The sequence below is a fragment of the Pongo pygmaeus genome, chromosome 5 (assembly GCF_028885625.2).
Source record: "Pongo pygmaeus isolate AG05252 chromosome 5, NHGRI_mPonPyg2-v2.0_pri, whole genome shotgun sequence".
Taxonomy (NCBI): domain Eukaryota; kingdom Metazoa; phylum Chordata; class Mammalia; order Primates; family Hominidae; genus Pongo; species Pongo pygmaeus.
In genome coordinates, this window is record NC_072378.2 from 94,740,569 (window position 1) to 94,752,898 (window position 12,330).

Sequence of the window (12,330 nt, forward strand, 5' to 3'; positions counted from 1 at the left end):
CTTAAGCATTTCAGAGGAATTTTCATGTTATTAAAAATGAATAACATTACTTGAACATAAATTTTGTTTCTTTTATCAGTGGTCAATATTAATAAGTAATTGTTAAGTTTCTTTTTTTCCTTCAAAACTTAAGAATGAATTCTCTTTTTATAATAATGTGACACAATTTAAATTGAATAGATGTTACATCAGCATGGCTGGTATGGGTAATTTATGTATTCTAGCCATACCATTTTCCCTCAGCCTTAAGGTTCTACTGTACTTATTTATCCCCTTCTGATAAAATAACATATTTCTTTTGTAATTACAAAATGGCTTTTATTTTATTCTTATAATAAGGCATTTATTGGTTTATTTGTTCTTCAATGATCTAACAAATCTATGTGGGGAGCCCACAATATGTCTGACATTCCTTAGGTATTGGACATAAAAAGGTGAAGATATATTTGTAACTTCCAAAAGTGTCCAGTCTTCTTGGGTGATAGGTAAATAAATAAGTAACTAAAATAAAAAGTAATTAAAATTAATAAGATAAAAAGGCTATGTTCATTTTCTCATTCAACAAATATTTATTGATTATATATGTACTATTCCAGGGTCCTGGGGACAAAAAAAATAGATAGATAGATAGATAGATAGATAGATAAATAGATAGATGATAGATAGGAATATAAAAACAAATCCTTGCCCTCTTAGATTTTTATTTGAGGTGAGACCATCAAGAAACAAACAATGTTAGGTGATGGAAAGTGTCACAAAGAAAAAACACCTTACAGGAGTACTGCCTAGTGACAATGTGACTGTGAGGAAAGAGTTAACATAGCAGGTCTGATTGGTCAGTCCTTGAATGGCTCCTAGGGAATCTGCAAACCTGATTGACTCTTGGTCAACCCCTGGGAATGTGACCCTAAATTTTTTTCTGTTACTTATTGATTATGTTGTATAAGCTTAGAGCAATTAGACATGCTTCAACAGATTATCAGATTTATCCGGATTGTTTTGTACATCCTGATTGTTGATATACCTTGTTTCATTGCTGAGTTCCTGAGTTTCTGTTATCATGCTAGATGATCAACTTCGCATAAAATCCCTGGGCGCTGAGACTCAAGCATGCTTCCCTGGGTATAGATACTTCATACAATTGCCTGGCTATGTTTGGGGAAGGATCCTAGGATCATGCCAAGTTTTTTGGTTTGGGGTTCTTTTTTTGTTTCTTTTTTGGTTTGTTTTGTTTTGTTTGTTTGGCTGGACACAGTGTACTTTATTAATGACAAATGGCAAGGTAGGGCTCCCAAAGCCCCTCCCATTCTTCAGAGGGCCTGAGATGGAAACGGTGTCAAGGAAGGGAGACTTTCAATATGTTAGAATGTGAAAACTCTCCAGTAGCTGAGAGTCTCTTATTCTCCTTCTGGTGCTGGTGGTACAGAGGCCACCTTGGAGGCCATGTGATCTAAAAAATCTACCACCCCATTGACCCCATTGCTTTAACCAAATTAATTGTCACACTGGGATATAAGCTTGACAAAACAGTCATTGAAGGTAAAAACAGCCCCGGCATCAAATGTGGAAAAGTAGGTGTCACTGTTAAAGTTATAGTAGATGACCTGGTCCTCAGTGTAGCCAAGAATGCCTTTTAGGGAGCCCTTCAATGGCTGTTTCACCACCTTCTTGATGTCATCACATTTGCCAGCTTTCTCTAGACACCAGGTCAGATCTTCAACCAACACATTGTGCAAACACAAAAGGCCATGCCAGCGAGCTTCCCATTCAGCTCAAGAATGACCTTGCCTGCAGCCTTGGCAGTGCCAGTAGATGCAGGGGATAATTTCTGGGCAGCTCCATGGCCATCTCACCACATTTCCCCAGAGGGGCCATCCAGGATCTTATGGGTGGCAAAGATGGCACAAAATGTGGTCATGAGTCCCATTAAGATGCCATAGCTGTCATGAATAGCCTCAGCCAGGGGGCTAAAAGTTGGTGATGCAGGAGACATCACTGACAATCTTGAGGAAGTTTTCGTACTTCTTATTGTCTGTGCCCAGCAAAAACATGAAGGCATCAGCAGAAGGGGCACAGATGACCTTTTTGGCTTCACCTTTCAAGTGAGCTCCAGGTTTTTCCAAGATAGTGAAGATTCCAGTGGACTCCAGAACATATTCAGTACCAACATCACCCTATTTGATATTAGCAGGGTTTCACTCATGGAAGAGGAAAACGAGATTTAATTCATGACAAGTTTCCTATTTTCAGCCTTGACTATGCCATGAATTGTGCCATGGGTTGACACACTGGACTGTGTGGACCATGTAGTTGAGGTCCAAGAAAGGGGTCATTGATGGCAACAATATCTACTTAGCTGAAGTTAGCCCTGATGACCAGGCACCCAATACTGCCAAATCCATTTACTTGAGCCTTCACCATCACATCTCAGGGACATGGCTGACACTGCATGAGGAAATGTATCTCTCTGTCAAACGAGAAGGATCACAGATCCAGGATCATGGTGCTATGAAAATGCTCCTAGAGATGACACATTTTGGGGCTGGGCACTGAGGGGAAGGTGCTATGTCTGGCTTGCATTACCTTCTGTGATAATTGTTACCTGCAGTTCTTTCTAAAATGCTGGGTCACACTTCCATTTCTGCTTGGAGTGACCATGCCACTTCCTGCCAGCCCGCTACAACTGATTAGAACAATGTAGACAATGGCCCTCAAATGGATCCAACTGACTTTTTTTTTTTTTTTTGAGGATTAGGATTTAGGAAAAAGTGAGTCTCAGCAGTAAGATTTAAGTATGAGGGGAAGTATATCTTCATAAATAAAAAGGCTGTTTTCTGTAAACTAAAGGAGAAAATCTGGACTGCAGAAAAAGAGAGGAAAGAAGATATAAAGAATAATCAGGATGAGAAACAAATCAGCCACAGTATCTGGGGCTCACGAAGCCAGAGAGGTAGTTCTGGTTTGTGAGACCAATCTGCGCCTTTGGACTTGAGTCTTGTAACAATTTTGTATCTTTCAATGATTTCATAACTAATTTTAATAGATTTCTTTTCCCTAAAGCAAAATCATCCTTAATGGGTTTGGATCCGTTTTAAGTAACCACATATACTATGAATGACTGCGTAAACTATGCCAAGAAATTTGCAGATTATTCTATATAAAATTGAATAATAGTACCTTTTTTAAAAAAACGTAGTTGGAGAAAGACAATTCTAACAATAAAGTAGCAAATGAAAGAGATGGAGGAGAAACTAGATAAAAAGTGAACTATTAGGAAGAAATCTTAGAATTACAAGGAAATACTAGTTTTCATGGTTCATAAAAGAATAAAGTTTGGAAGCATTCTTATAAATTTCAGACTGAATACAAGTTGTATATTCATTTCTAACACTTGAAAAAAAATCACTAGGGTGTTTTCCTTCGAATGTTTGCAGGTGTGGGTAATTAAAATACCACATCACTTTCATTTGATTGTGTAAGCATTCTCATGTCTACAAGTGATTCTAATCAACTTCACTGACTATGAGGGAGAATCCTCTATAATTAAGAAAACTTTATGTACAATTATTAGAGTTTAGAATAATTCATATTGCATTCCTAATTATTATTTGTATCCACTTTAACTTCCATTTTTCTTAGGGAATAATAATTTACTAAATGATCAAAGTAGTTTTCATTCTTTTCTAATGAAACTATTTAGGAATAAATAGAAAAGAGTAAAGTATTTCAAAAATTAGCCACACATAATCATAATCATAGTCGTAAGCCCACACATAATTATTTATTAAATAAAATAACATTTCAAGTTTTTTTTAAATGTATTCTTTAATAGATTTCTAGGGTCATTTTTGTATGAATAAATCTTCCTTCATCTTGCAAAGGATACACTGTGGCTAAGAGCGGTAAGTTTAGACTTGATCTAGTGATCAAGATGGTGCTATCCAACCAGTCCATGGGAACATATGTAATGTATAAAACAGCTTAGTAGTGAAGAGAAAAACTTTGGAGTTATAATGACCAAGATTCAAACATTGATTAAATTCCCAAGGCTTAGTATCATCACCTATAAATCGAGGTTATAATTTTTACTTCATAGAATTGTTGAGAATTAAATGAGGCAATATACATACAGATCCTGGTACATACTATATATTAAATGAATAATTGTCCTTACTATAATACTTATATAAATGGGCTTATTCTCTGGGAGAGATTTTTATGGTATACAAGCTAAGGTAATGTAATAAATTGCAATCATGATTCTTGAAATTTCCCCTTTGTTTCAAATTGCCCATTTTGAAAAAATAAAATGGCATTGACGGATAAAAAATATAAACATTGAATTTTAAAGGACAGTTAACACAAATTAAACTAGTTCAACCTAACCATTTTGACTCTGGATCCAGTAGAACATGAATTTCAAACAGAAATATTATAGGGTTTCATCTCCAGAAATTCCCAGACATAGATTTGAGGTGATTTCTAGGAATATTGAATACAATAAGTTAATTCTCAGGCAAGTCATTCTCAGCACCCTATCCAAGTTACACCACAAGAATCTCAGATGTCTCAGGACAAATTCTAAGTCTTTTTCATCCACAAATTCAGTGCATGACTTTGTGTCTCACTTGCACTAAGTACTCAATACATAATAATGAAATTATATAATTAATGATTAGCATACCAAAACCAAATTGATTAGCATTGTTACTATTTTGTTAATTATCTCTACAGTGAGTTGTCTGTAATTTGACATAATTCCCATTTATGATAGAGAGCTTTATTTTCAAATTATTTTTTGTGACCTGTGACAAAAATGGAAATAAGGCCAATTTATTTACTTTAAAAGATGAAAAAAATTGAATGCCTTTTTTACTTAGATTTATATTCATTCTCAGACTTTTCAAAACAGTTCAGACATTAAGACTTGAAATTAACATTAAGACTATAAACTAGTTCAACCATTGTGGAAGTCAGTGTGGCAATTCCTCAGGGATCCAGAACTAGAAATACCATTTGACCCAGCCATCCCATTACTGGGTATATACACAAAGGATTATAAATCATGCTGCTATAAAGACACATGCACACGTATGTTTATTGCGGCACTATTCACAATAGCAAAGACTTGGAACCAACCCAAATGTCCAACAATGATAGACTGGATTAAGAAAATGTGGCACATATACACCATGGAATACTATGCAGCCATAAAAAATGATGAGTTCATGTCCTTTGGAGGGACATGGATGAAGCTGGAAACCATCATTCTCAGCAAACTATCGCAAGGACAAAAAACTGAACACCGCATGTTCTCACTCATAGGTGGGAATTGAACAATGAGAACACATGGACACAGGAAGGGGAACATCACACACTGGGGCCTGTTGTGGGGTGGCGGAGGGGGGAGGGATAGCATTTGGAGTTATACCTAATGTTAAATGACGAGTTACTGGGTGCAGCATACCAACATGGCACATGTATACATATGTAAGTAACCTGCATATTGTGCACATGTACCCTAAAACTTAAAGTATAATAAAAAAAGAAAGATGAAATAATTTCAACATACAACTGATATGAATTCCAGAATTAGAGAACAGAGATAACATGTAAGTAGATATAAAAGAAAATTTTAAAAATTTAAAGAGAATTTAAAGGAAGAGAGAAAAAAATAATTCGCAGAATGAAGCAGCACACAGAAAACCAAGGTAAATAAATAAATAATATGCATATATCTGTTTACATTGTAGTGAAAATGCGCAACATGACACAAAGAAAAAAATATTCTAAAGTACCAAAGGAAAAAAATAAAGAGAAAAGAAAGACTGATTGTCTTCAAGGAAATTACAACCAATTTTACTGTAGTTTTCAGCAAAACATTTGAAGCTAGTATACAAAATAATAATATTCTAAAAATGTTTAGAATACATAGTTGTCAAACTAGAAATCCATACTAAAATAAATACATTGACATGTGAAAGCTGAATGAATATTTTCAGACGTTAAAAAAAAAACAGAAATGTTACATTTCATGGACCCTCACTGAAAAAATGATGAATGAAAATATGTTAGTAAGGAACAAAAAAGAACTGAGAAAAAAGTTATAGATAAAAAAAGCAATAGTAAGCAAATAAATGGCTATGACATTTTATTAAATCTTAATCAGTACTTACTGATTAAGGGGAAAAAAAACACTGGTATTATAGGTAGGGATTAAAGCAAGTATAATAAAATTGAAAACAATATATTGAAAATGGGAAAAATAAATTAAGATAATCCTGTTGTACATTTTAAGTACGCATATAAAAAACCTTTATATTTAATTAGTAAATTTATTGTGTTTATATGTTTATATTAAAACATTTAAATGTAACCATTAAAAGTATATACTTGGACACCTGTAATCCCAGCACTTTGGGAGGCCTAGTGGGGGTGGATCCTTTGAGGTCAGGAGTTCGAGATCAGCTGGGCCGACATGGTGAAACCCTGTCTCTACTAAAAATACAAAAATGAGCCAGGCATGGTGGCACGTGCCTGTAATCCCAGTTACTCGAGAGGCTGAGGCACGAGAATCACTTGAACCAGTGAGGCACAGGTTGCAGTGAGCCAAGATAGCGCCACTGCAATTCAGCCTGGCCCACAGAGCGAGACTGAGTCTCAAAAAAAAAAGAAAAGATAAAATGAGACTAAAATTTAAATGGACGATAGGATGGGAACAATAATCAGAGAAAAAATAGTAAATGTAAAAATCTAGATGTTAGTAATAATATATTTTTTCTACATTTACATAAAATTTACACAAAAACAGTATACTTGGAAATATAATTAACTAGAAGATATGTAAAGAATGATCTTTTTTATCTTTATACATATAAACTTATAGATCTCAAAAACACTAAGATGAATAAACAAGCTGTAGAATGAAAAGTATATCATGACACCATATCATGAGACTTCGAAAGAGATCCTGTTCTGTGTAGAGTCCTTGCAATCCACAATACACGTGTATGACAATCCAAAATGTTACTTATGTATACAAATAACACTAGTAAAAGTGTTACAACATGAATACCAATCAGTCTCACTGTAAGGGTTGCTTTTGTGAAGGAAGGAGTGGAATAGGATTGAGCACAGGTACCAAGGGAATGTTACCTCCTTAACTTTATCTGTAATACTTACTGACTCAAAAATAATTTTGAAATTATCAGGATGAAGCTTTAACATTTATTAGATTTTAGACTGTGGTTACATGAGTATTTGTAATATTAAGTTTTGGATTTTATGCATAGATATATAATAATTATATGCTTTAATAAGAGCTTAAAATAATACACTGTTTTCCTTATTTATCTATGGAATACTGGAACATTAAGTTTCTTTAGTGAAATACCAAAGAAATAGAGTAACACATATCTTCTCCTAACTTCAATACAAACATTGTTATAATGCTTTATTTCTCAAATAAATAGTACTATTTCCAGCTTTGAAATAGGTACTTCACATGGAAAGTCAGACTACTTACAGGTGTCCTAAAATCCTAGACTGGCTTAGATCCAGTGGTATTTTGCCTATTCCAAAATTGCAAGCATTATTTATGCCACGTGTATGAAACTACTGGTACATGTCAAAATTGCATCTTCCTTCCATTACTGCAATTCACTTGGGATCATTTCACAATGACAAGTATCTGCTTCCCTACTAGCTTAGCTCTCTTAAATCAGGAGATGTCAGCTCTTAAAAAAAAAAAAAAAAAAAAAAAAAAAAAAAGTACGTCTCTTCATAAATGAAAAATTCATCTGTGAGAGTTTCTTAGAGAAGCACTGTCATCCATGAAAGATGTATGGCTCACCAGAATTATGAGTAAGAGTGAATGAGAAAGTTAAGAAACTACACATTTACAAGCAATAAAGGCCCAAATGAAATTAAATGTCAATGAGTCTGGCCTTAATTGAGTTTTACTCCCACCGCTAAACTCTTTAGTAAAATATATTATCACATCATTTCTTTTATGATACATTAAAATCTGTACTATGTTAAAACATTAGTTATTTTGTTACTTTTTTTAATAAAGTCTTGCTTCATTTCACAGTATTGTTTATTTGTTAAGTGCATTATCACAACATTGTAGTTTGTCAGAATTCCTCAACCTAGGAAATGAGGGTTAATTTAGCTATTTTATTCACAGAAATTGCCTTTCCTGATTCGAGATTTTTTTTTAATTTCAATATAAGTCCTTGGTGAATTTCCCAGTAGACCTATAATCCCACATTGGACCTTTTAACGTACGTTGTGCCAGAGACAAGGATTCAAAAGGGAACCTGTCCTATCCAAAGACTCCACTTTTCAGTGAATTCTTCAGACCTATTGCTGTATCCCAGTGACCACAGTGATTGTTTGAGTGTAGCAATATGTCAAAAGTCAGCAAGTGATCCTTCACATTTGTCCTTTATTGAAGCAACTGTACATTGGGCTCAGCTGAGTTCCCAAACAGCACAACCTATGACAAGATCGAAGAATCCTAAGACAGGGAACAAACCAATGCACTCTGCTGGTCAGCAGCCTAAGAGCTCGACTTATTTCATTAAAGTGCTGTATGGGCTACTGAGATTCTTCTTAGGTTCTAAAGACTGCTGCAATTTAAGCACATATATTTTAAATGAACATTTCAATGTAGTCTATTCTTCATAGTATATAGGGTATTTTAGAATCACAGATCTGAGGAAAGCATTTCTCTTTTCACAGTTCTTGGACTGCTGTTTACTAGATTTAGAATTCTGTCAGGGTTCTGTAGCACCTAACACTGTACCCTGCAGGTAGTTAGGTAATCAATACCTAAAAAGAATCATAAGCAAGTAAATAAGGATACTTCTTGAATAAATAAATGAGTACAAATACACCTAACCATACTAAACCTCAGTCCCCTCATCTATCAACGATGAGGGGGATCCCCAAGTTGAAGAATCATTATTAGAGAATGAAATAAGGTATGTAAGAAACCTAGAACTAAGTGGAAGCAAAAAAAATACAACTTGAGTATTCTTCTATTATAACTTGGCTAGTAATACATTGGTTCATATTAGTTTCTTTTCAAAATGTTATCTAAAATATGATGATTGTACACTGTAAAATTATGTTAAATTCTACCCTGTAAAGCATATTAGTAACATTTTCCTGCCACTTAACTTTGCATTTTGCTATTTTAACCTCAAAGTTTTGTCAAGCATATTAGTAACATTTTCCTGTCACTTAACTTTGCATTTTGCTATTTTAACCTCAAAGTTTTGTCACTGTGTACATGTCATAACTTTCATAAAATGCAAAATAATAGCCACTTAGCAAACATTGTATTTATGAAGACTCTGAACATCCCACATTATTTCTATTTACCTCTAACACTCCTTTGACCTTGTCACATTTTGGAGGTAGTGGTGAAAATCTAAATTTCTCCTGAAATAGTGAGATTGGCTCCTAGAGTAGAAAATACATTCATTTGACCAAAGGGATAAAACTGTACATTTTCCCCAAAATGCTGGCACAAACTCAGCCAGGGTGCAATATCAGTACCAAAGTGGGCATTTAGGGAGGAGGAGACATAACACAATGGGCAGTCACTGGAGATTAAATGGCACTTCTTTTGGGGGGATTACTTTTGTCTTTCTTTTGGGACCTAAAACTGATGTCAGCATGCTTCATGACTGCATTTTTCTAACTATGGTTTAGAGACTGGGATTTATTTTAAAAATTAAAAAATGAATAATGTTATTACACCCACAAATGACTTTGAATTCATACTATTTCTTAACGAAATTATATGGCATGTATTGTATTTTTAAACTATAATAAAACTAAGTGAAATGATTATGCTTCAGCTGATTCTTATAATATGGGTACAATTTTAATTTAAGTATAATATCTTTAATTTAGCCAATTTTACTTAGCTCAAAAGCATTGTGACAACTCTAGATGAGAAACTAAATTCGTTTCCAAAACTTTGAGTAACAGATGAGAAACATTTAATCAGAAAGTTCTACAATAGTACAACTATTTTTCTATGAGGTTAATATTTTACCACATTAGAAACATTCAGAAGGCTACATATTGCATTTTATCTAAAAGAATGCCAAAAATATCAATAAGAAGTTCCAGACTTACTTTCTTTCAAATAACTTTCTCACTTGTGAATTTTAAATCATTTTTGTTAAATTTAATATACATTCATTTTTTTCAGGTGTTAAAAATTAAAAGTATAATTTGGAGTTAATGTGTATGTAAAGATGAAAATAAGTTTATAAAATTAAATGTTAAATAATAGAATTAGTAACTGATCCTGTTTTCTTCTAAAGTTAATTTCCTGTTAGTAGACAGCTGTAAGATTGAGAGCAATGTTATGATGAGGCCCGTTTTCACAGGAGTGATCATGAACTGCAAAAGTGAAAGTTTCCCCATTTCTTAGTGATAATGTGGCTCAGGTGTGAATGAGTAGGTTAATCATGTGAACACATAGTTCAATTGTGAATTGATCTGTAGTGGAGGCTGCTTTACTAGATATCGGAGGTGAAGGCTATTGACAACAAGCTTTCTCTTGATTGACTGAAGGTGAAAAATAAAACAGGGTGGTTAGTTCTTATCCTCATTCCTATCACCAACTTTCCTATTACACTCTTAAAAGTTATAGTTAACCCAGAAACAACTTGAACAAAAATTAGGGTAAAATTTACTGTCTTCTGATATTTTTTGCTCAGCTGCTTTTTATCTGCCTTGCTCTAAGCCTCAGAAGCTCAAGAATAAAATTCACTAGAGAATTTCATGCCACGTTCTTACCTGTGGACCTGGACTATCCTCAGGGAGATCTTTCTCAAATTTAAAGTCTTCTAAAGAATGAATAATGACTAAATCCTGAGAAGGAATTTAAAACATGCTTCTTCAACTAACCTTCATTGCTGCTCTCAGATCCAAGTAGAATAACAACAAAGTCACTGATGCATCAAGATTTAAAAGGGCCCCTACCCCATGACCACTTAGATTCTGGCCTTTCCCATCCTCAGAACATAGAGTATTTACCATGACCTTCACCTCATAAAGGACTTGTATTATTTGTGTACATATCAGGTCATGTACTTTTCATCTTTTCATTTAATATGTGGCAGATGCAAATTCCTTTTAAAGACCAGCTCGCATATCACCTATTCTATAAAACTTTAGCTGCTCCTTATATCCTGGAATATAGTAGATTCTCAGTATGTATTAGCAGAAAAAAGATGAATACATGAATAAATCACTCCACTTTATGAAAGGCTCAACATTTAGAAAATGCTTTTATTAATGTAATTTCATTTATTAATAACACATTTATTTGTCCCTGTTCACTATAAAAACTTTAAGCCTTTGTTTTCTTTTTAAGCCCAATATCACCAATATCACTGTTTCTGGCTGATAATAGGCATACATTAATGCTTACGAAATGATGGATTATGCAATCAAAATATATCTGTTAAAAACATATTCACAGGCTAGATATGGTGGCATAAGCATGTAATCCCAGTGCTTTGAGAGGCCGAGGCAGCAGGAACATTGGAGACCAGGAGATCGAGACCAGCCTGGGCAACATAGAAAGACCCTGTCTCTACAAAAAATTGAAAAGTAGCCAAGTGTGGTGGTATATACCTGTAGTCCTATCATTTCAGGAGGCTGACGCTCAGGAGGCTGGGATCACTTGAGCCCAGGTGCTGAATCCTGCAATAAGCTGTAATCATACTCCTACATTATAGTTTAGGCAATGGTGCAATACCTTGTCTCTTAATTGCTCTACATTTTTTTTCGAAATTTATTCAATTACATATTTATGTATGTTTTATATCGTTCATACTATATATATTACATTCATAAAGATATAATCTAGTAAATTCCAAAAAATATATAATAGATGGAATAAAGGGAATATGAAAGAGAACATGGAAATATGTATTATTTTTCTATTATTGTATAACAAATTACCACAAACTTTGTGGTTTAAATGAACATACATTTGCTATCTCACAGGTTCTGTGGCTCCAAAGTCTAGGCACGGCTAAGCCGGGTTCTAAGTTCAGGGTCTCCCTAGGTTGCAATGTGTGCTGGCTATCACCTAGAGACATCTCTCAGTTTCTAGAGGCGGTTCCCTACCACAAGGCCCTCTCCCAAACATATTTCTTACAGGCCATCTCACAACTTGGAAGCTCATTTTTTCATAGCTAGAGTTTCTTTCTTCAGAAAAGGCCCAGTCCCTATTTTAATAAATTTTCCTGACTGTCAGACTCACTCATGATCATCTTTCTTTCAATTGATTCA

At 34.2% G+C, this 12,330-nt stretch overlaps 1 pseudogene; it reads right to left on the minus strand.

Moving 5' to 3' along the window:
• Positions 1–1,484: 1,484 nt before the first annotated feature.
• On the minus strand, positions 1,485–1,993 carry LOC129039087 (glyceraldehyde-3-phosphate dehydrogenase-like; annotated as a pseudogene).
• Between the last annotated feature and the right edge of the window lie 10,337 nt (positions 1,994–12,330).